The 27118-nt window shown below is 40.0% G+C and overlaps 1 long non-coding RNA gene across 1 annotated transcript in view; it reads right to left on the reverse strand.

Annotated features, from left to right (window-relative positions):
* Positions 1-27118, reverse strand: part of LOC117764406 — a 73466-nt gene that overhangs the window by 21354 nt on the left and 24994 nt on the right. The window contains exon 3 of the long non-coding RNA XR_004614388.1: positions 21358-21443. This is a non-coding gene — a long non-coding RNA (uncharacterized LOC117764406). The remainder of the gene's footprint in view (positions 1-21357; positions 21444-27118) is intronic.

A 27118-nucleotide genomic window follows, 5' to 3' on the forward strand; every position in this document is an offset into this window, starting at 1 on the left:
GAACCGGTGGTAATGGGAACATCTCAGAGACATTGATGCTAACTTGCCTGAAGCTGACAGGGCAGCAATCTGAAATACAACACTTAACTGTGTAAGCCAGAAAAACTGTTTTTTATCAACTACTTTAAACATGATGAATGTACAGTAGCCCTGGACATTGCAATATTTGATATGAAGTCATGAGGAAAGCCATGTCTGAAGATAGAACCGGTGAGTATTTCAACTTCTCCGGGAACACTGTGGGAGCTGTGATAAGGCTGATGACACAACCAAGACAAATACTGCAGATCCGTGGAAACTCAACAGTGCAATTCAGTTTCCACAGTCGATTTGACAAGAGTAAAGAAGAAAAAGAGACTTTTACTGTAGAAAATTAGATTACACACCGAAATATCACCCCTTTGATACTGAACTATTTGATGCTATTTGGATTGTTTCCAATTTCATAATTATATTTGACAAAAGGCAAAGTGGCGTCTTGGTCAGATTATTGTATTAACTGTTAACATACTGTAGTGGTTTCCTCAGTGATGACGACCCGAGAGCAAAAACTCGGTAAATATTCTTATAACTAATGATGTGACAGTTTACAAAAACATCTATTCATTACCTCTACCAAGGATGTTGTGTTTTTATTGCTGTTAGCAGAATTAGGCAAAGACTACTGAACCAGTTACATTGAACCTTGGTGGAGTATAGGCCCAGGAAGAACCCATTAACTTTTGGAGCAGTTCAAACAAAGGAAGGCGGAATGTTTTGCACTTTCTTTAACATTAGGATATGTAGGGCATTAGCTTTGGCGTAGGTATGCACGCTTCATGTGCCCTTATAGTTTTGTCAATTATTTGATTCAGACAATGATTGACTCTATGAAACTAAAAAGACCTGATATATAAGCAATGCAAAAACTAGAGATGTTCCGTACAATACTAGCATCGAAAATGCCTCGGAGACCGCCGAAAATGCCGGTTTGGAAGTGATGATTGGTATCATTGTTGTATACATATATATATATATTTATTTATTTTAAAAAAATTGAATGCACTGGTATCGGCTGATACGCAAAGTCCAGGTATCGCTATTGACATCGGGTATCGAAACATTCCAAACAAAAACACATCATAAAATTACTGGAATAGTCTGAACAACAGCTAACATACAACAACTAGCAACACCTAAAGGAATAAGTGTGTTATTTATAATGTACATATATGTTGTTGTATAGAAACATAATATGTAGGAGACAGCATTGCCAAAGCCACCAGCTAATGTGACATGAATTTCATCATCTGCCTATGTCCATGAGAGTTCACATGGATAATTCACAGGCTTAAACAAAGATTATGTGTTGTCTGTGCACATGCAAACATGTTTGCCTATGCAGACACCATATAAACAGAATTGGGTGAATGTTTGCAATCCTCTCCATTGAATACATACACGTGAATGACTGTACAAGGTGGAACTTCGGTACAATAAATCAAAAACAATAACAGGTTTTGCTAAAACCACAAACAGTACAGCGAAGAACTTCCTCACGCGGACTCACATGTCCAAATTACTTTTAAGAACTGGCACCTATAATGATAGAGGTAATCTACATTTAACACGTACAGCAGTCCCACAATTCCAGTGATCAGTGCGAACACAGATGGAACAGCAGCACATACTCTATCATTTTTTCCTTATAAATGATGTAAAAATGGGCCATAATGGCAGGGAACAAAGAGGATATTCCCCATGTTAGAGCTAACCCCTCACTGATGTCCCGGTGACTTGGCCAGCCACTCTCCCAAGGCCCTACTCCTTGATTAAACGCATAATCCACTACTCCCCATCCCCAATGATTTAGTGTGCCTTTAAATCAGCTTGCGCACACATAAAAACCTCAAATAAAAATCACCAAGAAAAACCATTGCACTCTAACTGTTCTATTAAAATGATACCCAGCCCAGCCTTTCTTCTCTGCAATACCGTTTATTCCACATGAATGCATATCTTCATTTTTTTTCATAGGTATGCATATAAAATATTCAAAGTTTAAAATGTCACAGTTGAAACATCAAATGCAGGAGTCTCTCATTAATCAGCGAGGATGGAGGTTCTCTTTTAAGGTTATAACCCTTTGAAAGAGCAAAAATTACATTTTTGACCTTGAAGATGAGACAAACTCATAAACGTAAAATAATTTGCAGTTTAAAGGGGAAAGAGATATCGTTACCTCAGCCAGCAGTGCTCTGGGTAGGCGGGGGGAGACCAAACAAGTCTCATTTTCATATTTACATCCAAGCTGTTGAGATTAATTTGAAATCACATCAAGTAAAAAAAAGAAACAAAACTCAGAGAAAACATCAAAAGGGGCAACTGTCAAACTTCAAATCCATGCGGGCCTAGCTATCTCCAACGTGTGCAACACAGACTTTTTTCTTGCAGTTTTATTAAATGGTGCATGACATTTTCATTACTCAAGGAAATTAAATTGACTAATTTTCTTACAAGCCCTGTACGTCTGCTATTTTAGGGAGGTGCACAGAGGAGAGCAATTGTTTCAACACCTACACAAAAGAAATGCAGGCGTGCATGTGCTCTCAGAGGAAAAGTGATTTCAAAGACTTATAGGAAATTTGTTCTCTTAATGAGGGAATTTAGAGTTTGGATCTTTTTCTTAAAATGCGGTTTTGATCTTGTGCCAGAGTGTTGATTTGTGTTCATTCACAACAACATAAACACACGCATTTACAGTGAAAATGAGAAAGTGTTATTTAATGGTGTGAGAAAGAGAATTATACTCCCAGAGACCAAGTGATTCAAACTGAACATCGGAGTCAGAGTCAGTATGAATTTAGTTCAGGTTCATTATCTAACAGAAAATAAAACATATACATAACAACAAACATTAATTGAATCAGTACATTTCAAAGATGTATCTTTTTTGGGGAGAAGAGTTCAACGTATTGTTTCTGAGTGTTTTCAGCATCCGAATGCAACACTCGCCAAAAATCATTTAAAATCAGAAATTCAAATGACAGACGTGGGTCAAGACATGTAGAAAAGACTCAGTAGCAGAAGGCGTGAAGCTCTGCTCCGAGACAGGGAAGACATCTGAGGGAAATATGGAGTCAGCCAGGACATCAACGTCGCTCCCTCCTCTGGAGATGAAAAGGCTGATTACCTTCACCTCTCAGGGGTGTAAGCCACATGGCTGACAACATCATTGGAAAATAGACTACTGGGCTCCTTTGGGCCCTATAACAGCTTACATTTAATGTGGTGGGGGGAATTCACACTAAAAAGGAGGTGACACCACAGCCTTACTCGTATTGTTGAATACATTATGAAGGAAACCTCTTATTTCTTGTTGTTGGTCGTGATGCAGTAAGAGCGATCAAATATACTGAAATAAAGTGGCTGGTGTTGTTTGAGTTAAAAAGCACAGTTGGAAAAAATGTCACTTATCGACAAGCTGTGTTCCGGTTTTCAATGTTCAATAGTGCGTGTGGTTTTATTTTCCATGTAGAAACAAAATAATGTATCATACGCAGGAGGATTTCGGTAATATTTTTGTGTTTCTCCTGTGGTTGATTCATATTGAGCACTCTGCCGTTACCTGTAACACAACAAAGCCTTTACAGAGATACTCTTAGTGATTTTTTACTGATTCTAATAATAATACTTGCTGCTAAGAAATGGTACGAGTCAAAGACTGTATACAAAGATGGACAACACGTATCCATTTCCTCCCACTATCCAGAAATCAAGCTAAAATACACCAGATTTGACTCTGAGCAATAGCAATTGGAGGATGGAGCTGCAGTAGTGAGGTCTCTGCGATAAACTTGCTCAGCCAATCATGAGTCGGTTTCAGCTGTCAATCATGACTGTTTTTACGGCATCAAATAACTAAAACCAAACTCACTGGAAAGATTTGAACGTCAATCAGTATTAAGAACTAACTAAAAATCATTTTTTGAACAAAGGTAATTTACTTGTAATATTTTTTAGTTTTTAGCCCATGTCCCATCGGCTAACATGGAGGATGCAGGGATTATGGCCTCTATTGCAGCCAGCCTCCAGATCTACTTGTGAGGAGCTGTCATGTTGTCCATCTTTATTTACAGTCTATGGTGTGAGTGAATGCACCCAACAATTTGAAGCTATAAAATCTAAACCAAATTGTTTTTTAAGTCCTCCACACTGTATCAATGACACATTTCAAATGCCATCGGATAAAAAAATGGCAATTCCAAAATGATATCCCACTAATCCTTTGTTGAATAAGCTGGGACCCTCTGTATGACCTCTGAGTTCGTCATCAGAAAACCACAATTTACTGGCTGCCTGAACTCTATTTCAAAGGTTAGCGAATTAACTTAAAATTACTTACAATGCTATTAAAATGCTGAGCTCTTTTGTTGTGGCAGTAAATTAATTTAAAACCTCAGCGATTTGAAATATTCTGAGACATGTCAGGGGGGAAACATAAAAAATAATAAAAAAGAAAGGCAGAAGTGAGGCTTTCTCAATGCTTTTGGCTTGGCAAATGCTTGTCTTGAATGATGAGAAAAAGAAATTGCGCTTAACCAGAAACACATGGTATTTCACTGGAGAGGAAGCCTTCATAAGAGGATCATGGCTGCGTAATAAACGGAGACAGGAAAAGGGCACGTGTGGCGGTTTGGGTGGATGAGGAGTTTTTCTAAGGCGAGATGGAGCCAAAGTCTTTTTTTTTTTATGTGTGAGCTGAAGTGGAGGCTTGCTCAACCTCTCTTGATCTGCGCAATGAAAACTGAACACTCCAACACACACACACACACACACACTGAGTCATCTACGTAAAAGTGAGTTTCTCACAATTCTATATTTCCTATTCGTCGCGTGTGTCTGTAATTATCACTATCAGATTGGATGCCCGTGTTGTGCCCTGTGCAATTTTGTCATTATAATTAAGATTTCTTGATCTTGTCTCTATGTTCTTCTTGACATGATTGCTGAAGGGAAAAGTGTCCACGTTTAACCATTGCACACATCTACTTGCCTACTGGACGATATGTTGATGGGCTGATTGTATTTTTTTCTTTAGCAATTGATCAAATCTCAAAACAAAGATATATCGAAAAAAAATCTCATCGGTAAATTCTAGCTCTATTTGTATTTTCTTTATATATGATTTAGTATCGGCAATGAAAAATAACTGTATATACAGCACATAATCAGAGGTAAAGCAGTAACCTTGGTCATTTTGGGTCTTTTTGCCTGCTGGTGTCAATTTTGTATGTGCTCTGCACTCGGGCATACATATGTCTGTGCCGTAATCACAACAACAATCTTTTACAGATTGCCCATAATTAGAAAAGCTCCTCTCCAAACCAGCTCCATGTTAAGAGCATGATTGCAGCCAAATTGAGCAGTAATTTGTACGATGTGGATGTGGGTGCAGCGTGAGGGGAGAAGTCTGATGGTTTAATACCACTTTTATCAGGCCTGGCTCGCCAGCCTCACTCACACTGAGCACACGGATGTTTGGATCAGGCCGGGAGAGCCTCTGAGCCTCTGTATTGCATCATGGTGAAACAGACATCAAGCTCATTAAAAAGTAAAAAAAAGAGGGAAAGAAGGCAGAACCAGTTTACAGGTTTTCTGTCCTGAAGAACCCCAGGAGACCCATCATGGATGCTAATGGAATCACTTGCCCCACTATTATACAAAAACCTAAACATCACCTGGCTGCCTGTGTGTGAAGGAACAGATGCACTCATTATTATTCCACGAAGCTTATCAAGGCCATGCTACTGAGAGGTCCAATAAAAACTGTAGCACAGACACAGCATTTATTCTCGACTCAGGGATATTTATACATAGCAATGTCTTTTTTTAACCTGGATAAGAACTGTGCAACTTAATCATGACCTCTGATACAATTAGATCCCACTTTTCACAGTGGCTCACTGGAAAGGACACTACATCAGGATTTCTATTCAAGGGCTAATGACTTTTTCTGTATATGACTTTTTCTGTATATGCAGTCATACTACCAGAGACCTGTTTCCTGATTTTGATGTTTAACATCTGTGATGCATCTTGAGAAGGCTTAGTACAATATTATATAAAATATTATATAAAATATTATAGTATAATTAATCAGCTTACATTTACAGATTTTATGCAATCTACAGAAAACATCCTAGAAGGTTATGAATTTAAAAACTATTCTGGATCATGTCAAACGCATTGTAAACAAGCTTTGTGTACTTATATAATAAGGTTATTTTATGTTAAATGTATTTTAGTGTAAAAATACACATAACATAACTTTGAGTTTAAAGTGATTAAAAAGTAGAAGAATCTTAGTACCAGCTTAGAAAACTGCTAAAGCCATAAACAGGTTGGAAACACTGGGCAGTTGATGGCCTGCATCAGCAAAGGTATGTTTTTCACCCACTGTAATTACTGCTGCCAATCCAGAGTGATTTTATAATTCCAAAAATCCTGACACTTCACAAAGACTCTATAATTGCATCAGTGCGGCCTTTCACACCTCAGGTCTATTAATTATTTTCTTCCAAGGACCTGTCTCGAAATATATCTGGTTTTTTTTCCTGAACGCCACCTCATGAGAAGATGTGGAATTTTTCATGAAAACATGAAAAATATCCTCTTGAGATCACTGCTCGCTCTCCTCTCCCGCCTGCCCTCAGAAACGTCCCAGAGTAGAGCAATGACGTGGTGCTAAAAACACAGCAAAGCTTCAAGAATTTCAGAAACGGATGGAGAGAGGAGAGTTTACAGTCCAAGAGGCAGAATGTAGAGGAGTAAAGGTCGAAACCAGCACTTTCAACTACAGTACGAAACTTCATAAAGGAATAAAAACTGGTTTGTTTGGCACCAGAACTTGGCGTCAGTCACAGACAATAATCCCAAATGTAAAATCCTCCCTAAAGGAACAGCTTCTCAAAATATATAACCCAAACACCCTACATATACTCAGTGGATATAATGTATTATTGGATATTGCTTTTTCTTGGAGGTGTATTGGAGTGAACCACTAAGTAAACACAAAAAACACAAGACAGGCGCTAAAGCCTTGGCAGAGCCAGCTAGCACCTTAGCCATGCAACAGACAGAAGGCTAACCACCAGCAGAAATGCTACTTACATAATAAAAGCCCCAGCTGCTTGAAAGCAACACGCAGAGCACACTTGATAATACCTTCGTTTTGGGGACGAACAGCATTAAGAGCAGCTTGGGCCACATTCTTCTGTTCAGACAATTCTGACCCCGCAAGCAAACTAACCAGGCTTGACCCGAACCCGACAAGCGTTCTGGTTTTTGGTGTCCAAACACGTTGTGGTTAACGTTAGCTGCAGTGAGATTGTGCAACATGACCAACCTGACCTGAACCTGATATCATGTTAATCTAAACCTGGCCTGGCACAGGGTTGTGTCGGTCGATGCTTATTTCTCAGGAAAACATTAACTCTTGTTTTTAGGACTCAAATAAGACAGAGCTTATATCACAGCAATGCAGGCATATGGAAGGACTTGTAAAAACACTACAGCTCAAGGAGAGCACCAATTTCTGTTTCTATATGAATAGCAACAAATAGCTTAGACGAGATGTTCATATTGGGTCAAGACATTATCGTCTAACTGTTAAATATCATGTCACATTTCAAACAGGATATTGTATATCATATTTACTGGGTGACTTTGTGTGTTACCATGATAAAATATGGTCCTGCAGGCACTGCGATAGCACTGAGTCACAAAACTGTACAGGTGTAATTGTACAGTTGAGTTCAGATATGGGTGTGGTCGTCTATGACAACCCAGTATCCATGGGTGTGATACCAACACAACATGGTCTCTGGTATTTATTTTTCCTTATTACTGTGAAAAACAAGAACTGGCTCAACAGGCTGGTTTTCAACAGAAAACTCCCACTGAAAAAAACGAGTTTAACTGAAGTTGGTGTAACAGGTGTGAATCCTTCTCTTATAGTCATCAGATCACATAGAACCAATCAAACATGCAATGAAAAAGTACACATACATACAAAGCAACTGTTTATCTCTAGAGTGAATCTTTCTGCCTATACTGTAGCATATTTTCTTGACTTGGGGAAATTATACACAAATGCCACATCAAAATAAATAATAAAAATAATAATTAATGTTGCTGTTTTAACTTTGCTTTTATGACCCGCAGTGTTTGCAAATGTATTTTGCTGAGTGATTTTTATAGCCTGTTAAAATCTGTATTTGTGCTAAAGCCAGTAATGCGCTTTGTATTCGTCAGGAGCGAAATGCAAATTGCTCTTTTCAGATGATTTTTACCCTTCAGGTGTTTATGAACAAAGACTTACGGCGCGGCATCAATTCACATAACTGGAGGTCTAATGACATCACTCTGAAATAAAGTTCTTTAGTACACTGCTTTCGAGCCAAGTGACAGCTTCAAATCTGCTCACTTAGGAAAATTGATGAGCTCCATTTCCAAAATGGTGCCCTTGACAGACATTGAAATGATGGCAAGCGTTAAGTTTTATGTGATGTAGTTGACTCCAACATAACCATACTACAAGCTCCGATCAACTAGTCAACCCATGACATCCACAGAAGCTGCTGATACATTTTTCTCTGTCACGCAAAGAGACGCTCGGTTTTAAGTTCAGCCTCTCTTCATTTAATAAGAGACCCTATTGTTGGATGTCCATTTATAACTTTTAAGAAGTGCCACAAAAAGGATCTCGTGGAGAAAACACCAGTTTACTTAGTTCAAAACTTTCGCCTCCTGATTGTTTTGGATACACAAGTGGGCCGCAGTGGGGACTCAAGAGGAAGCGGCAGTGGCAAAATAATATTTAAACAAAAAGACAAACATAAAATATTTCTGCAAGATGCTAAAATCCCTGTAGAGCACCAAAAGCATGGGGCTTAAAGATTTACTGCAGTCCTCTTATCTTTCATTACTGACGAGTGTGGAAGAGAGGCAGACATATTCTACTTTCTGCATTTCTGTTCTGATCCCAGTCCAACTCCATTAAACAATTGTGTTTCAGAGGATGCATCAACTTCATTCTCTGAGCACTGCTTGGATATGAAGAAGGGGAAAAAAGAAAGAGGGAAGACTGTCTCAGAAATTAAGTTCTTTAAGACCATCTTTACCCTCTTCTGTTCTTAATAAGAGATCTGTTTCTTTCTGTTGTTTTTTTCTCATAAAGCTGTGCAACGTATGAAAGCGCTGGAATGAAAGCCAGCACAATAGCATTACAGAACAAAGGCAGGAAGGAGATTGAGGGGAAAAACAGGGGGAAAATGGCATCATCTCTAAACTTAATGAAACAGCATCCTTTCATTTTTTTCTGGTAATTATAATAAAGATGGAAAAACATAATAAACGTCTCCCTGCCCCCACCTGCTAACAGTAATTATAATAGACTCAACAATAAATGGTAAAGCAGCACAGAGCTGCATCTTGGGAATTCTCAGGGGTCTGTGGATTAGCTTGAAAAGCCTGAATGATTAAAATACACTAATTAAAATTTTGTGTTCCTTGGTAACTCGTCTTCCAAGGCCCCTTGTGCTGGCAAAATGGGAATAAATGCGACAAAAGCAAATACTCTTTTGGACCTGAATAAATAAACAAGTCTAATCAACTTAGTGTTTTTACAGTGAGTTACATCGAAAAAAAACTTTCTTCATGACCTTTCCTAAAATTTGCTGCACTTTTCATCCGTCGGGGCGATAGCAAGGGTATTTTTGACTATGTTGTTCTAATCAAGCCAGACTTAGGAGGCACCAGACAGGTTGGATGTCCTATCACACTGCTTTTGATCAGGCAGAGCAGCCCCGTCGTGACTTCTAATTATTATTTAGACAAAGTTTGACAAAGGATTTGGTTGATTTTCTGTCTAGAAACTGAAGCTGCTATCTTTGTGGCAGAATTATACAGTAAAAAACTGCTGTTGGTTCATATTGCAGACTATGCCGCACTTTACTGACGTGGACGTGATGAATACATTTTAGATTTTACATAATGCCTGGTATTTACCATAGGTGGGATACATAAAACAAGTGTGTGCTTGCTTTAAACTCTGAGGTGGGGTTAATCTCTAGTTAAAAGATCAGACGGGGAGGGATCAAAGTAGCGGAGGTTACGATCAAATAACCGCCATGTAATCTACACAGGAACCAATGTCACTCCTTTTGTTTTATGATTTAAAACAGGCAAAATTATACCAGAAAGATGTTTTTAAATCAAATTAGTTGTGAGAAAGAGTATTTTTTTCCAGAGCCTCTTCCCATGATCCCCCTCTACAAAAAGCGTACACTGAATCCTCTGATATTCTGCTGTCTTTGCAAATAATGTCAAACAGTTGTTTAAAGTCAGCAGGGACAATATTGTGATATAAAAAAAGGATTCTCTACTTCACAGTAGACATATTTTCTTTTATCTGCTGTGGCAGCACTACGGAAAATCTAAAGGTAAAAATGAATGTATTAACATTGTGTTTGGCAACTGATTTTCCTTTTTTCTTTTTTCGGGGGAGCCAGTGGGTATCAAAAAATCAATTAGCTTGTTATCATTATTTTGTCAAAGAAATGACACCACAGGCACACACATACAAATTAACACGGAGGTGCTGTACTTAATCTGGCTGGCAGAGCTGCTCTTAGTAACACTTTTCCTGACATTCCTGCCTGTGTATATCCACAGTAAAACACACATCATGTGCTCTGTATCTGTCAGACAGTTAGGCCTTTGGCTGTCGTGAATCCAGTCTGGTCACTGGGAGTTGGCCCCTTTCTGCCAGGGTGTCAAAACAGAGCTGCGCTTCAAAAATGCTGTAATCCCTGCCGGGATTACCGAAGAGACTGAAAAGATTCAAAAAGCCTGCTTACAAATTTAATTACCTTTGCAGTTAACCAGAGCTTAGCAGCCAATGACCTGATATTTCCACTGAAGACTGGCTAAGGGAGAATGGATTGGAGATGGCGGGGCCGAGTGGGCCACTGAGACTGGCAAGTGTGGCAATCCGGGGCGGCTCAGAACCATCCGGTGGGCATACTCAGTGCCAGCCAGGGCAACAACAGCACACATGTGGCCCTATCTTCTGCTGGAGTGCAAATTAGATACAGTTGATTAAAATATCGAGTCATTTCACAGTCACTGTTGGGGGAATAAAAGGAGTGCGAGTACTGGAAATGTGCTGTGGTGTGAGAGCGTGCTTGTATGTATGAGACAGACAGGGAGAGAGAGGAGGGAGAGTGGGCGGGGGGGTTCTGCGGAGAGAGGGGAGAAAGACCGAGCTCTCTTAAATTTGAACAATGAACACATTTCTCATTTATATAGATTCCCTTTGACAAATATGCCCTTTCCCAAAGGACAACTTTGAGACACCTCTACTTGCAATAGCAGAGAATTCTCAGCGATAAATCAGGTGACTTCACAACAGTATAACAAGTGTTGGGGAGAGCAGTGAGCAGCGTTGTGTACTCATGAGCCGCATGTTCCACAGACACCGTTTAACACCTCTGCTCCCTCTTCGTCTTTTTTAACTCAAGTAAGAAAGAAAATTCCAAGTTCTTTGTTCACCCAAAAAAGTGAGTATGACTTGTGGTATAAAAACTTCTGCCTCGCTGCAATACAACAAAAGAAAATTAACACTTTGGGGTTGCCCTGGAAACCTAATTGCATCACAACACCGCGCACAGGAGCCAAAGTAACTGAATTTTGATGAAAAGGCGGTGATAATTTACGGCATTGAGAAATTAGTTGCCGTGGCGACGCGTTAATTACATCTCAAATTAACAATGCAAGTGTAGTGAAATTAAATATAAATCATATTTTCTGCATAAATTACAGGGGTTGATTAGTGCGGGCGCCAGGAGAGAGAGGTTGAGATTCCAAGGGCCTGTCACATCCCCCTCCCTCCTTCTTCATCCCTCCTCCCTCCCTCTCTCTCTTTCTCTCTCCCTCCATCCTGACTGGTTCATTTAAAGACAGGGACTGGATTACACCAGAGGACCCAACTCCACCTGAGCATGTTTTGCATTTTTACAATAAATGAATCAATGCACGGCAAGTGGTAGCTGAGCTGGATATTAGTGGATTTGTCCATAAACATGTCTGTGTTCTTTTTTGACAGAACTCATATTTTTGGGAGGGTTTTGCAGGCTGGTGTGCACATCTGGAATACTATAGAACTGCATGTGTATATTTGTGTAGTTGGAATAATAATATTGATATTGGGTATAATTCGGATCAGTGTGTGTGTGTGTGTGTGTGTGTGTGTGTGTGTGTGTGTGTGTGTGTGTGTCTGTCTGTCTGTCTGTCTGTCTGTCTGTCTGTCTGTCTGTCTGTCTGTCTGTCTGTGTGTGTGGGCAACTCAGCATTTTGAATCTATACACTTGTGTTCTATGTAGAACTTTCTCCAGCTCCGGGGCTTCTCTATTAAGTGCTGCATGATACATTTATAAATGTCAGGTAAAAATCTAATTAAACCAAGTCTTATTAACACAGTGTTAGTGCATAAGAAAGATTGCATTTAAACTATTAAAGTCCAGGCTTTCAAACTTCAATGGTGTGGAAAGTGTACTCCAGAGCACATTTACAGTTTTCTCTGCATCTGCAGTGTCTCCACATGCTATATGCCATTGTGTGTGTGATGGAGGATGTGTCCCGGTGGGTGTTAAACTGTTATCTGCGGTTTGTGTAGGTCCAGGAAAGACAGGAGAAGGGAGAGAGAAAGCACAGCGGAGAGGGAGAAGTGAGTCTCTCCTCCCCACGATCCCTCATGTGGCCCAACTTCCCTTTAAGCATCACAAACAAGCCTCAGGAGTGATGTCAAGGAGGGAGGGCGGGTGGTCGGGGGTGCCGAGCCGAGAGAGAAAGCTGAGCACAAACACAACAGCAACAGGAACCAACTTGAGCAGTCTAAATTATTCATACACCAGATGGATACATTTCCCTAGGATTTCACACTAAAACGCAGCTATTCAGCTTCCCCTCGCGTTACTGTCTATTCAAGGGACGGCGCCAGGAATCAAGATAACTATCACTTTATCTAAACCGTTTCATGTCTGATTCATATCAACTTTGAAGAGTGGAAGCCCCTCGACACCGTGATCTCACGTTTGTTCTGTTCCACAGGCACAGTGGAGGGGGAACATGTTCTCTTCCCTCTATCTTCAAAGAAGTAGGCACTGCTATGACCTTGTCTGAAGGATATTATACAAATCAAAGGCTCCTTAGAGACGCATGTCATGTATATCACTGGCTACACCTCACACGCTTGATGTGTGCTTGTATTCAGCCCAAAGGTGCTGGGATCAGGAGAAAAAATTACAGTCATCTTATCGACGTACAGTGGTATTTTGTACCACTGTTCCGACCCTACTCCTCATTCATTTCTGAAACTCAAACAATCCTTTTCAAGTGTGTTCAAGTGAGTTGGAAACATCACTTAAAACCACATACGTTTTGATTATATCAAAACTGTGATTCACCTGAGTCAGATATGGGGAAATGTACCCATTTACATAAGATGAGATAAAAGTAATTTAGTCACTTGGTGATTGTTATTGCTCAAATACACTCACCTTGAATCTGAAAAATGAATTAATAAACTAGAATTGTACTCGTAATTGTAATTGCACCATGCAGTAGCTGATAAAAGCCTACACACTTATGAAACCACTTTAAAATCCACTAGACCCAGATTTTTATTTAGATCAAGAATCGCACTCTCGCTGATGTCTGATTTTTTTCATCAAGATTCACAGATAATTCTCAGGGAATTCAATGAAAATGTTGAAAAACGCGATGTCAAAGAAAGTGAAATAAAATTTAAATTTAGTGTGTTTTTCCCTGACCCATACTGCATCCTTCCACCAAGTCACGTGGTAATCCGTCCAGTAATTTTGTGTAATCCCGATAACAATTACACAGACAAACAAACCAGAGGGGCACAGAGAGGGCAGACCCCCGCCAAGGCCCGATAGTCCCTTTATGAAACCACATTGAAATTCACTTGATTCGTATTTTGATATGGATATGCACCAAATTGCTCACTCTCAAAATATCAGCCCCATTTAAAAATGTGTTCTATTGAAAAATGGAATATTTAAAGAAACTAAAGGAAAGCAGGAAAGAAACAAACGCAAACAAAAACATAACCTCCTTGGTGGAAATAATAATATAGTATTGTATATTGTTCTGCATTTAAAGTGTAACAGTGTTATGATTTCTGGGGGCAATAATGTGAGTGTTTTGAGTTGTTTGACAATAAAAACACTTTTTTACAAACTCCATTACCTTTAAAGGAATCTCGACTAAATAAAGCTCACATTTTCCAATGCACTCGTGTTACCATGACACTCACCATAATAGATGGGTGTTGATACTTTAATGCCCAAGCTTGTCAATGGATGGATTATCGTTCTGTACACTCCCATGAGAAAAATTCCTAACTTATTTCACAATGCACGCTGAAATTCAAAGACACTGTGTTTATAACAACTTGATGAAGCTGACGGCGCCAAGTTTTAATATATGAAAACAATCAACACAGCCATTCATAAAGAAGATCTCTGGCTGCTGTCAGTGAAGGATTCATCTTTCACATGTGACGCACTTAGTCAAAAGCATTCATTTTATGTTTACAGTATTTCTCCTGCCGCAGCTATTAGTAGGCAGAAAACTAATCATAAATGTCTGCCAACTAATCCGCCCCTGTAATAATTACTGTGTGGTGTGTGGCATCACACTCCCACCACCACCCCCTGTCAACAAATTCAACTTTGAACACAAACCGTCCCGCCTCATTTCACAGAAAGTAACTTCCTGTGCTGGGACAAGAAGGTTAGGATGACCTCGGTCCCTGGGGTGCTCCGCTGCAGATCCATTTGTGAATGAAGATGACGACTTATAAAAGGACAAGACGTCATTAAGAGAATAAGTAGCCTTTCCAGTAGTGTTTTTTGCACCACCCCCCCACTGGAAGTAATTCCGATGCATTTATACAGAACTGAAAGTGCTTGAGAGTGGGAGGGGCACCGATTTAATGGTCCAATAATGTCTAAGCTAAAGCATAGTTGTCCTCCCAAGATGGTACAAAAAAGTAACACGCTCACACTGACCAGTTGGACGATTTAAGAGGCAGTTAAGGAGGGATGATTTCAAAAAGGATGCACCGCAAGCTCCCATATATTTAGTCAAATGCATCAATAGAGCAGCCAGAATGGATAAACTATCCACATATGAATGGATTCTATCAAAATACCACATGTCAGTGTGTGACACTTTAACGAGAGATGGTCAAATGACATTTATTTAAGTGGCATATCTTACGCAGTAGATAGAAATGGGAAAGAAAATGGAAAAGGTCAATAAAAACAAGCCAGGGACCTCAGTATCAAGCTGTAAAGGATGTGTTTGACATCTTTCCTCATTTGTCTTTTTCCATCCTCCTCCGCTCTTCGTTCCTCCCCTCACCTTTCAGGTTACAGTATCGCAAAGCGCTAAAAGTCTGGCAAACGCAGCAGGCCTTCAAGGCATCTCAGCATCCATCATCCTTTACTTATGTCACCGGCAGTCGAGGCGCAGGTGTGGCCCCCCCAGCATCACGCAGACCATTTCTAAAACATGTCACCACTTACCTGTCACAGGAAATAGGAAACACCTTTGGCTGTGATATTTGGTTTGATAAGCCAAATAAAATCACTTTCATACGCGGTGAGTTCTCCTAAATGTCACATATACTGCTGCGTGAAAAAAAAAAAGGCAAGACCCTCCTCACAAGTTTAAATAAACCCTGCAGGATAATGCTGGCTCTCCTGGGGGAACCAAAAGCTGATGGCTTTGAAACAGGAGGGAAGGTATTTTCAGCAGAGCTGCCCAGCATGAGAGATCCTGCATGTCTCACAGCTGAGCTTGTTTTATTGAAAGGTTGTTTGAAAGGCCCTGAACCTAAGAAATCGGTGGTCATGTTTGTTTGGCTTAAAAAGGGAGTAGCATTTAAAAGCTTCACAAAAAAGAGCAGTGTAAATAGAAAAGAAAATGAGATGGGCGAGTGCCCATAGCAACTTGGAAACATGCGCAGGGAAGATTTGTAGAAATTAATAAAAATGGCCTCAATAAAGCTTCTATTACAACCTGCTACAAATGTGCAGAGCACAAGCCGAGCTCAACTGCACTGTGCAAATAAGTGGCAGAACCAGTGCTGTTATCAGGTAATGGAGTCAGAGGAAGAGAGAGGGCCTCGGTGAACTTGACACTCCCATTAGGCCCCTACTGGAAAGTGCAGTATTTGATCAGGAGATGGGAATTGAGCAAAAATGAACTGAAACTAGATCCCACATGACTTATTTTCCTGTTGGCTCTCAGCTTTAGGTGTCACTCAGACTTAATAAAGCTCTCCCATTTTCATTTTATCACAGAAAATAGACTGAGCAAAAATAAAATCAGTCGGTTTTGCCTTAATGGAGAAAAGTAATGGCGGGGTGAAACTGACACAACACATTTTATCCATAGTAATACTATCAAAATGAAAGCATATTCACTTCTGGTGTTTTCCAGGAATCAATTCAAACTGAATATTGGCCTTTTTCACAGACTTTATTTCATAATGGTTCCAACAAATACAGCACTCTGGCAACAGCCTGTCACCTCGGGTGATACCAACACAGCTATTTCACCCTATAGAGTTACAGTGTTCTCCAGCCCACACTGTAGCTCCTCCACCAACCTATAACTCTTATTTTATTTCCGCACTTTATACATTAGAGGTACATTACACCCATCCCAGTAGATAGGATGAGTCCACTTTTACACCCAGGTGTTACATTGCAAGGTTAGGTCATTTGGATGGCTGTGACCTTTGATGGCTCCATCTTCAATGAAAATGATCTGGTGATCTCCGCATTGACATGCACACAGATGCCCTTGTGCTGAACATTCACACTATGGTGATAAGGCCAGAGCAATTCACTCGGGAGACATTATGGAAATATTCATTTGGGAATTACGAATTATAATTAGAAGGCCACATTTCCTTGTCGTAGGAATGGTGGGGTTTGCATAGTTTCACAGGGATAAGGCTAAAAAGGAAATCTTGTCAAGAACAAGATTTTCCTGCATCTTTCCTAGGTTGTGCTTTAGCGCAGCATATGGTTGGGATGTTTATAATTCCAGTCTTCTTTAAAGAATGCTTTGCGTTTAAAGAAGTAATTAGATCAAGCAAAGTACGAGGAAAATCCAACACTGAGTCCCAAGTGTTCTGGTATGTGATTAATTATTCTGAGGAAGACAGATGTTAAATTGTGTATGCCCATCAGCGCTAAGACTTTCTGAAGATTTATCATTCATGTAAATCATGAATAAAATATTTCCTTGTTGACAGAAAATGCTACATCTGTTTGGCGCGCCATTTACCAGCAACTGCAGGAAAATAAGTACACAAGTCTGACCTATTAACGCCTGTTTTCCACACAGAGTGGACACACAACACAAAACTTACAAGATAGGCGATTTGTATTTAATTACATGAAATCACTTCAGAGTGGTTACAAAACTTGATCAGCCACATAAAAACCAATTACCACCTTAAATGTTGCAGACGATCATACAGTATATTGCTTCACTATAAGAACTTTATGTACGGTGTTCTTCAGCGATAGTGTATCAATGAAATATCTGAGTTACATTAACAAAAATCACTCTAAATTCTTTCTAGCAAACAACAACTGAATTAGCCGCCCTTCGTGTACATGTGTGCTTCTGTTTTCCACAGATGTATGAATAAATAAGTAAAAACAGTCAAGCGAGTGTGAGGGTGTCATGGGGATCACGGACGAGGCAATGGCGGTGGTGGAGGTCGAGCCACAAGCCACTGGGACGGTAGCGTCTCCAGTCGCCCCTGGCGACCATCACGTTGCCATGCTCCGGAACAGACAGGCCTGCTCGCACAACAGATGGAACTAATGATGCGAAACAAAAGAGATCATTTCACCGTGGTCCTCTAGGAAGCCACAAAGAAGTTTGAATGATGGGACCAGGGGACTTGCATGGGGTTAGATATGGGTAGCGTGTTTTTTTTCTGGATGTTGCTCAGAAGAGGAGGGAAAAAAGCCCTTTGATGTTTCTAACAGAAAGCGGAGCATTAAAAAGGCAAGTATGAAAAAAAAGAGAGAAATGTTAATCAACCTTCAAGGATCCCCACTGGACATGGGTTTTATTTCAGATTTTATGGACTTTGGGTCTCTGATAAATATTCAGTCACATACGGGTCATCAGACATCTCATTAATGCAAACTGATGACCGAGACAGCTGTGAACCTGCAGTCACTGAGTGGGTATTTCAAGGTTTAAAAAAACTCCTCTCTTCTTGTTATTAATATTGTTTGTTATTCTATTAACCTATTTTACAAATAACCTGAACAATAACGAAATACTATAGTCATCAGACTTGGGTCAGTTTGATAGCTTTACTTTATGATTTATCATGTCACATATCATTAAGAGAAAAACAATTTCAATACCAAAGTGTACAGAGAAATTATACAAGACCTCAATATCAAAACAGTCTGGTGAGTAAGGTTGTAAAATGTCCTGTAAAATAGGATTGCGTATGTGCGCCACCCGTTTTTTTACACGGCGGTGGATAACAGTTGTAAACAAACTGCTGTGTCCTGAACTGACAAAAACAAATCAAATTTGAGCTGAGGACATTTGCATATCCTGGGGGACAGGATTAGATTTAGAGGTCATCTCTTCCGAGCCGGTCCTCAGCAGACGCCAATGTAATGTTTCTATGTCAAGTACATTCAATTGAAGCGTACGTGAGCCCAGTCTGTTTTCCAAGCCAGACAGTCAGAGAGAGGGAGCGCCGCTCTCTAAATACAGTGTGTGAACCTAGAGAAAGCCAAACACCTAGGGATGGGATTTAACCGGGATGGAGCGGAGTGGAGCCCAATCCACGCCCGTCCACACGCGGAGGGGATCGCTGGGAAAAGTTCAGCTCCGACACCGACACAAACAGCGGAGCGAGGCCTGTATTAGAGTCAGGTTAGCAAAGATAACACTATCAGCCTGATCCCCATGGGTACCAAATGCCGGGCCTTACTGGCAAATAAAGCTACAGTGTCTTGACTCCTTGGCACATTAGCTCTGATTACAATGACCTTCATTATATCAGCTACCCTTATTACAACACGTAGAAGGCGTCTCTCCCCTGGGCAAAGCACAGTGGGGGAAAGAGTAAAGGAAAGCGGCGAGATTCACTCGTAAGACTTGAGCTGTGAAAACCAGTGTTCAGACCTGTACTGCAATGTACAATTAACACCTGTGAAAACAATCAGTTGCTGACCAGTTGCTCCACTTTATGTAACTTTGGGGATATATATTGTTAAATTTAAACTTATCTATACTGCATTTTGAATACAGTATTGGACAGTTAAGTTATACTTACATTGTTATACGGATTGGCAGTAATACGGTAAATATGAGCATTTGTTTGGATCTTTTTTTAAATTTGAGTTGTAGGATTATACAAACAGTAATGAGTCAGCAATCAATAAGCCAAAGATATTAAAACCACAAACTCAACATCATCGGCGCTGCAGCTTTCCACAGCAAATTGGCCATAACCTCATTATGATTTTAATGTCTTTTTGATCTTTAGTTCCTTAAAATAGCGTATCCAGAAAGAACCACAAATATTGTAATTGAATACAACTATTTTTGCAGATTTCATTACTTAATAACATGCTTGGCTGTACAAGGATTTAACATTGCACATCCTATGCGCACTGCCAAGCACTGTTTAATATGTAACCATGTTGTTAACCTCAATTTCCTGCCCAGTCTGCCCCTCCACAGGCCACATTGTGAGCTCTTGGCAAACGTTAGCGCCGTAGTGGTGACTCTCATTCAGCCTGACCACCCTGTAGGCGAGGGGGATTCTCTCCCACAGCCCTGCTGATCCCTCCTCCAGGGCTCCGGCTCCGCGTCTCATCCTCCCTCTCTGCTGGCAGGTGACTCAAAACAACAGACGCTGCCCTGAGAGAGCCGCCTCACCCTGTTCACTTAGCCTTGCCAGCACATCCCCAACATGGGATGAGCTGAACCGTGGGGGTTCCGAGGACCGTCCCTTCAACCAGCGGGAGAGCGCGATGTTTGTTTTTGTGCAACGATGGGGAGGGAGGTGTGCGCAAATCAGCTTGTTTTGGATTAAGTACAAATCAAGAGATACTGAGAACTACGAGATGTTCCTCGACAGCGAGTGGAGAGCGAGAACACCTGTAGGAGGCACAGGGTAACAACCAGCGGTTGTCACACACACACAGTATCACTCTCAGCCTCTTATTCACATATTTGTCAAAGTATAATTCCTGAGGAAGAATAGATGATACAATAGCAATATAGCCAAGAGTGCACTTAACAGAATCAGGGTTTAAGCCATGTTGATCCCCTATGACAGAATGTTAAAAAAAAGCAAATAAAATTGTAACTTAATTATAGATTTATAATGAGCCACTGCACCACTGCCAAAAACAAGTCCCATACCAAGGCAAACAGGCACCTGCTGAATGCTCTCTGCTCATGGGTTTTCATAGCTTAATTAATCTAGGCCTTGGGGTATCATGACTCGTGCGTGCTGCTTGCGTGCATGTTTGAGACAATTAAGTTGTTCCAGGAAACGGAGGTGTAGCTTCAACATGGCGCGGTGACACCAATACTGCACATTACTGGCCACATTTAGTGTTTTCTGAAAGTCAAGTCAACGATTCCAATAATTTGTTTCCCATGGACAGAAAAAGAAATAGTAAATGTGTGAAATGCGGCTCAAAACAAATTAATTACAAAGCATTTAGTTTCATTTCATCTTCTTAGCTAGTGAATACATCTACCTACTAAATCCACAAACGCCTGTCTGTACGTGGAACGCACATCTTGCAAACCATTCATCTAATCGGCTTCACACTTAGCATGTGCATTGTAATTTGCCCGAGGAAGTGCAGTGCTGAGTTTGGTGAAATTTGAAACATTGCCGATAAAATCTTCATGCAGATAATCCGGGTAGGATGAACACAAGGTTTTCTTACTTCACTCTGCACTATAGACTGTTTTCAAAAAGCTCTGCAAACAACGTCCAGCACCCAAACAAAAAGATTGGACAGTATAGTGTAGAACTGTTTGAGGAGGACTCACTAATAGCTCCAGAGCATTAACACAGGACAAGAGCACAGGCCATTCCAAGCAGGCAGGTTTAGAACGGGCACTGCACTAGCAACTAAATATACAGTAAATATTAGTATACCATGTACAACCGCACACAAATATAATTTTGAGACTCACCTTTCTGTTGAAAAATCTGTGCCGGAGCTGAGTCCACTGAGGAGTTATCGCGTCTGGGCAATGCTCACTCTGCTGCCATCTATTTTCTGTAGATAAACATAAAACAGCTGTTTACCATCACATGTCGTTTCTTTGAAATGAGAGATTTAAAGCACAGAGTATTTGACCAGATTGCACCAAGGATGCCACTGCTAACGTGACCAATAGCAGCTTGGGCGAAAATGAATGAATCTTCAAAGCAGTTACACAAAGTCACACACATCTCAAATCCAGACAAATCAGCAGAAAATCGTTGCTTAAAGAAGATTAAATGAAAACTATGTTTACTCTAATATTTACTAGGTGATGTAAATTTATTTCTTGCACAATCTGTACCTGAATAATGACAAGCTTTAATCTTGTGAGAACAATTTTTCTATGTGGAAATGCTGCCTCTTCTACAGACAAATGTAGAAAATTGAAGTCTGACAGGGGAAAACCAAGTATTGACTCTGTCTTTCATCCTCGTGTGACCAAGGGAGAATCCCACGTTATGGCCACAGCTGGCAGGAGAAGGCAGAGGAAGAAGAGGGGATTGATCTACGAAGGACAAGCAAATGAAACATGTCATCTTTAAAGCTGCCATGACTAACAATTTGTTTTTCTCAAAATTAAGACCCCACTCTTCCTTTTGCTAGTCGACAAGTAAAGTAGAGCTTCAGTTCTAGAGAAAAAAACTGTAGTTGTGGTTTTCCGGCTCTTTAAATAAGTAATAATATTTATTGAAAGATCTAAATTAATGTCGTAATGATGTATTGATGTGCAGTAAAATACCACAGAAATATTTGGTTTACCAAAATGAATTAGGACAAAAGTATGAAATTCTCATGACTGCTAATTACCAGTTTGAATGAGCCTGATAACTAAAGAGAAAAGGTATTAAATGCAATAATTATTACTAATGCTAATTACATTTCCAATTATATGCCTAATGAGAACAGCTTAATTATCAGCACATTGGATAAATAAGAGTTTCGTTTTCAACCAGTGGTGATGGAGGCGGTGATGTGGTTAGGACATCAAGGGCGAGTCCTCAGACCAAAAACGCAAAATACAGCTACGAAGTCAGAGAGAAGCTAATTGTATCTGCTTCCCACGCAATCAAGACTGCGATGTTAGGCTTTGATTCTGCCTCGACGTCCTCAAACATCTTTTTCACCAAGTTCTGGCGATGAACACAAAATTTGGGAGCACTGTTCTTTACGTCAGAGTCAGCGTCACAGAGCCAGATCAACTTAGTTGGTTCGATAAAAGAGATATTTAAATTTAGTTGATTGGTCTGAAAGTAAAAAGAAAACCGTCAAAATTAAGAATAATGTCATTCAGGATCACAGCATCTGAGGGTAAACAAAGACATATTGGTTGGCCAATATGACATTGTGGCTAACATTAGCATTACCCGCAACCTTTTTTCCTTGCACATTAACTTCTGCGTGCCTGTGCAGAATGTTATTATGCGTTGCTCTGGTCAAGGTTATATATTTAATTTTATTAAAAACATCCGGGGATTAGCAAGAAGCATTAGGAGTGGGGGTGGGGGGGTGGTGTTGGGGGGTCGTCTGCCGTGGCTGTTCCCCCAGCTAGTTAAGCAGCGTTGTACATCAACAGAAAATTATTAATTAGCCTAACTCACTGGTATTTCTGGTGCTGACGAGCGCACATTCATAAAAAAGGAAAGTTGGCTTGACAAGAGGTCTTCTTAACGTCAACATGGGTGAGAAGTTACATTCTGTTATCAAACAAAGCAGGATGGGGGTTTGCCCTCCTAAACAATGTCTGTATTATTCACGGTTTATAGCCGTGGTGTAATTTTTTCAACAAATAATCCACTAAATGAAATATTTCACTGTTTTATCAAAACATTTTTACTCCAAACATTAAACAAAATACCAAACCTGATCTGTAGTTTCATCAACATAACATTTAACTATCCCCCATCAAAAACAGACAGACATTGCCAAATACGTAGGCAGACAGAAAAGTACTGTGAATATTTGTTGTTAAATATTTTACTTAACTTGTAAAATGCTGGCATGAACCAATGTGCCAAGAATCATACATGTTTATCCGTATAAGGTTTAAATCGTCATTTAAAGGCCAGTTAATTTTGGCACATTTGTTTAGATGATTTAGATCAAAATAACTTAAACTTTAAGAAATATATTTTCTCCAGGAAAAATATTTGTCTTTTCTTTCATGGAGTTTAATTGCAGTAAGATGGTAAAGGGGCCAGAAACAAGTCTAGAGCTCATCTATTCCCTGTGTTTAACAGTATAGGAAGCACTGATCCATCTTGTGCAGCTGAATATTTCAGTTGGTTAATGACTGCTGGAGAACTATAATACCCTATAATAACTCCCCTTCTCACTGATCCCCTAACAGTCCATCTGCGACCCTCCTCCACAAGGCACACTGTGCCCTGTGTGCCTGTCAAAATATTGCCGTATCACGCTCTGACAGCCTCAAAACACTCTTGATATTTCTTACATTCCTTGAGGGTGTTGCTCTACCTTTTAGGCGAGCGGAAGTGTTGCCGAAAGCCGTGTCTGAATGCCAAGTAAAGGCACGGTGGATTAGAGTCATATCTTCCACATGGCTTCTTCCTAATCCTACCATCTGAGGTAAACACAGGACCAGGTGAGGCAACATGCCTGTCTGAGACACCTCTGGAACACAGAGGGATCTCCTCCTCAACACCCACGGGACTCCTACTTCCGACTAGCACTAAACTTATTCATAGTGGGTTCAGGTAAAAGTCGGGACATATCTGTTTTCCTGTTTATAGCAGATTCATAAAACTGTATTCCTTAGAAAATCTTTTTATTACATTTATTGTTTTTTATGCACATTGTCGGGGATAACGTTCAGGACAAAAAACTGGCAGCTGAAGTGATTTTACTACATTAACAGCAGGTTTAGTGTTTACCATATCTAGTGATGGCTGGAATACACTCTACTTTAAAATAGACAGAACAACCAACATACATGTTTAAGATAAAACACAGAGCACAGAAACACAAACGTACACAACATCCTAGAAACTAATGACTCCTTTGGCACCACTACAAAAAAAATCAAATGAGTGAACATTTATTCAAGTAATATACGCCGACACTTTTCTAGCTATACATGCAATCTGTTCTCAGATCAGAACTTGAACATCTGGTTTAGCTCTTTGTGTTTTTCATGTGTTCAAAAGCTGAGCAATAAGGTGATACTTCTGTGTGTTTCACTGCCAAGGAATGTTGCCAACTTTAGTTTCAAAGTCTCTCCCTTTCACCTCAGAGGCAGGACAAGAGGAGGAACAAAACAAACACGAGCAGAGAGGAACATTCATTGTGTGTTTTAAGATGGGGCTGATTTTTAAAATATCTTGATCATTGCGTAAAAACAGGTTTCGATACGTTGCAGCATGACTGTTTTTCAATGCATTTTTCACACATGATCTCACAACTTGAGAAAAACAATGTACACACCCATGGAACAGGTACAGGTAAAAAACAAAAAGCTTCAGGAACATGGGTATCTCCCAAGTAAATCTGGTATTTGACTCATACTTCTGGGACAGTTAAGCACAAACGTGTAGGAAATGCTACAAGTCATTTAGCACTATTTTCTACACAATTTCTATGCATGAACAGTATGGATCTCTTACTGTGAAAAAATGTTGGCACATTAATATTTACAAGACCTAACATTGTAATGCAAGGTAGTGGAAGGAATGTACTGACAATCCGCTGGCATTGGTGTGTGTTTCCCACTTGTTTTTATATGGGGAGAAAATTCCTACAATCCCCTTAAGAAACGATGTTTAAGTGAAAACAAGGTACACTAAAGTACACAGTAATACTATAAACACAAGCCCAGGGCCAAGCCACTTGTGAAGGCCTTGTCAGAACATGTGAATGAGGGAAGGTTCTGAAAAAGTGCATATTTTGATTTTGGTGATAAAACAGTAATCACAGGAGCTGAAATGTGTTAACTGTTCAGTGACTGTGAACACTACGCCCACGTGGAGACGTTTGATCAGGTGATGTTTCATAAACATTTGCTGTGTGATGAAAATGTCTCATTAAACGAATTCCGCTCACGAGGAGACTTTACTCAAACATAAAGTGTCCCTGTTAATTGGTGCTTATTTTGTTGCAAATCAAATGTTATAAGCACAGAAGGAGGATAGGGTGTTTTTTTCTGTGAAACGCAACTTCGGCACTCAGCGGTTTTTATGGCGCCCCACAGATTGGAAATTATGATTTCATTGATGGTCACTCACTGTACTCATGGAAACTCAAAAAAGAATTTATGAAAGTTGAGCTGTAAGTCTGCCATATAAAAAGATAAAATGCTTTTGTTTTGAGCACTATGTCATAAAGCAGGTGTGCGACAAAAACAGCCAATGTGAACCTGAATGGTGAGATTTTCGGGGGTTACCTTACCAACAGTTGCCCTTGGGCACAAGTATGAGATAAATATACTATACAATATACACACCTTTGTCACGCAATGTGACTTGAGCAACAAGTCATCCAGGTTCATCATTACACTTCGTCTGAATGGCTCACCTAACTTTTTATGTGTGTGTGTGTGTGTCACAGAAAGAATCTGAACAAGCCTTTCCTTCTAAACTCTCAGGGCATTTTTTAATAGATTTAAATAATAGCTTGTTTGAATTTCTCTCAGTGTGTCAGGTCACCTGTTTACTTTTGGCTTCTCCCAAAACTTTGTAGAGATTTTAGAGCCATATTAAAATTTATTAGATTTTTCTTTTGGGGGGGGGCATATAGTTAATGAAAGTTTTTTTAAAGAATTAAAAAAGGCTATTAACTCAGATTACGATAAATCTCAATTGTGTTTATAAAGTTTTTAAATTGAGGGGAAATTGTCCTTCCTCCATTTGATTGCTTACCACAACCCCCTTGTTTTGCAGGTCATGCTGAAACTTTGGTTTTCTGTTACATAAAAGTTTTAATACCATTTTTCTTCTGTGAAAACTTCCACCATTATGAGCAACTGTGACTGATATGAATACAGCCTGACCACAGCTGCTTTCTTTACACAGATAAAAACTTTTTACACTGACCCTTCCAGCCAACACAGGGTTGTTATTTGATGCACTAAAGATAGATTTTTGGGTGGAGTGTCACTTTAATTGCATCTAGGTACCCAGGCAATTTTAAAATGCTATTTTAAACTCAGGTTATTGACTATATTACAGGGAGTGGTACTTTAAGGGAGCAGCAAGGCTCCACCTGTTTCATGCTCCAGTGGAGGGTATCACAGTGACCACACAACAACTGCGTCACAACAACAGGCTTAGATTTGGCTGTTTGCCTTTATCGTGGAAAATTTCAAGAATCTGTATCAGCTACATCACACTGTATGTCAGCAGTCGTTGCAGTTGGCATTGGATTACACACAGCTCAATAGTTTTCCACATCCGATGGAATGACAGTGTTCTCGCATGTCTGGACGAACTACATTTTATTGGGGAAACCCCTCCAAGGCTCTGTAAATGAACTCAAGCGAACTCTCATTTCATCTTCATACATGTTATGGATTACACAGCATTGAAATATAAGTAGTCGTAGCCATGTTTGTTTGCCTCGGGGACATGTGTTTTTGGGCCTAAAGCCCCGGCTATGATTAGCACTGGTAAAGCATATAGAAACAGTTTAGAAATACCATCAAGCGCACCCAATCTGTTGATTGAGTGAGGTTGAAC

The sequence above is a fragment of the Hippoglossus hippoglossus genome, chromosome 7, assembly GCF_009819705.1.
Source record: "Hippoglossus hippoglossus isolate fHipHip1 chromosome 7, fHipHip1.pri, whole genome shotgun sequence".
Taxonomy (NCBI): domain Eukaryota; kingdom Metazoa; phylum Chordata; class Actinopteri; order Pleuronectiformes; family Pleuronectidae; genus Hippoglossus; species Hippoglossus hippoglossus.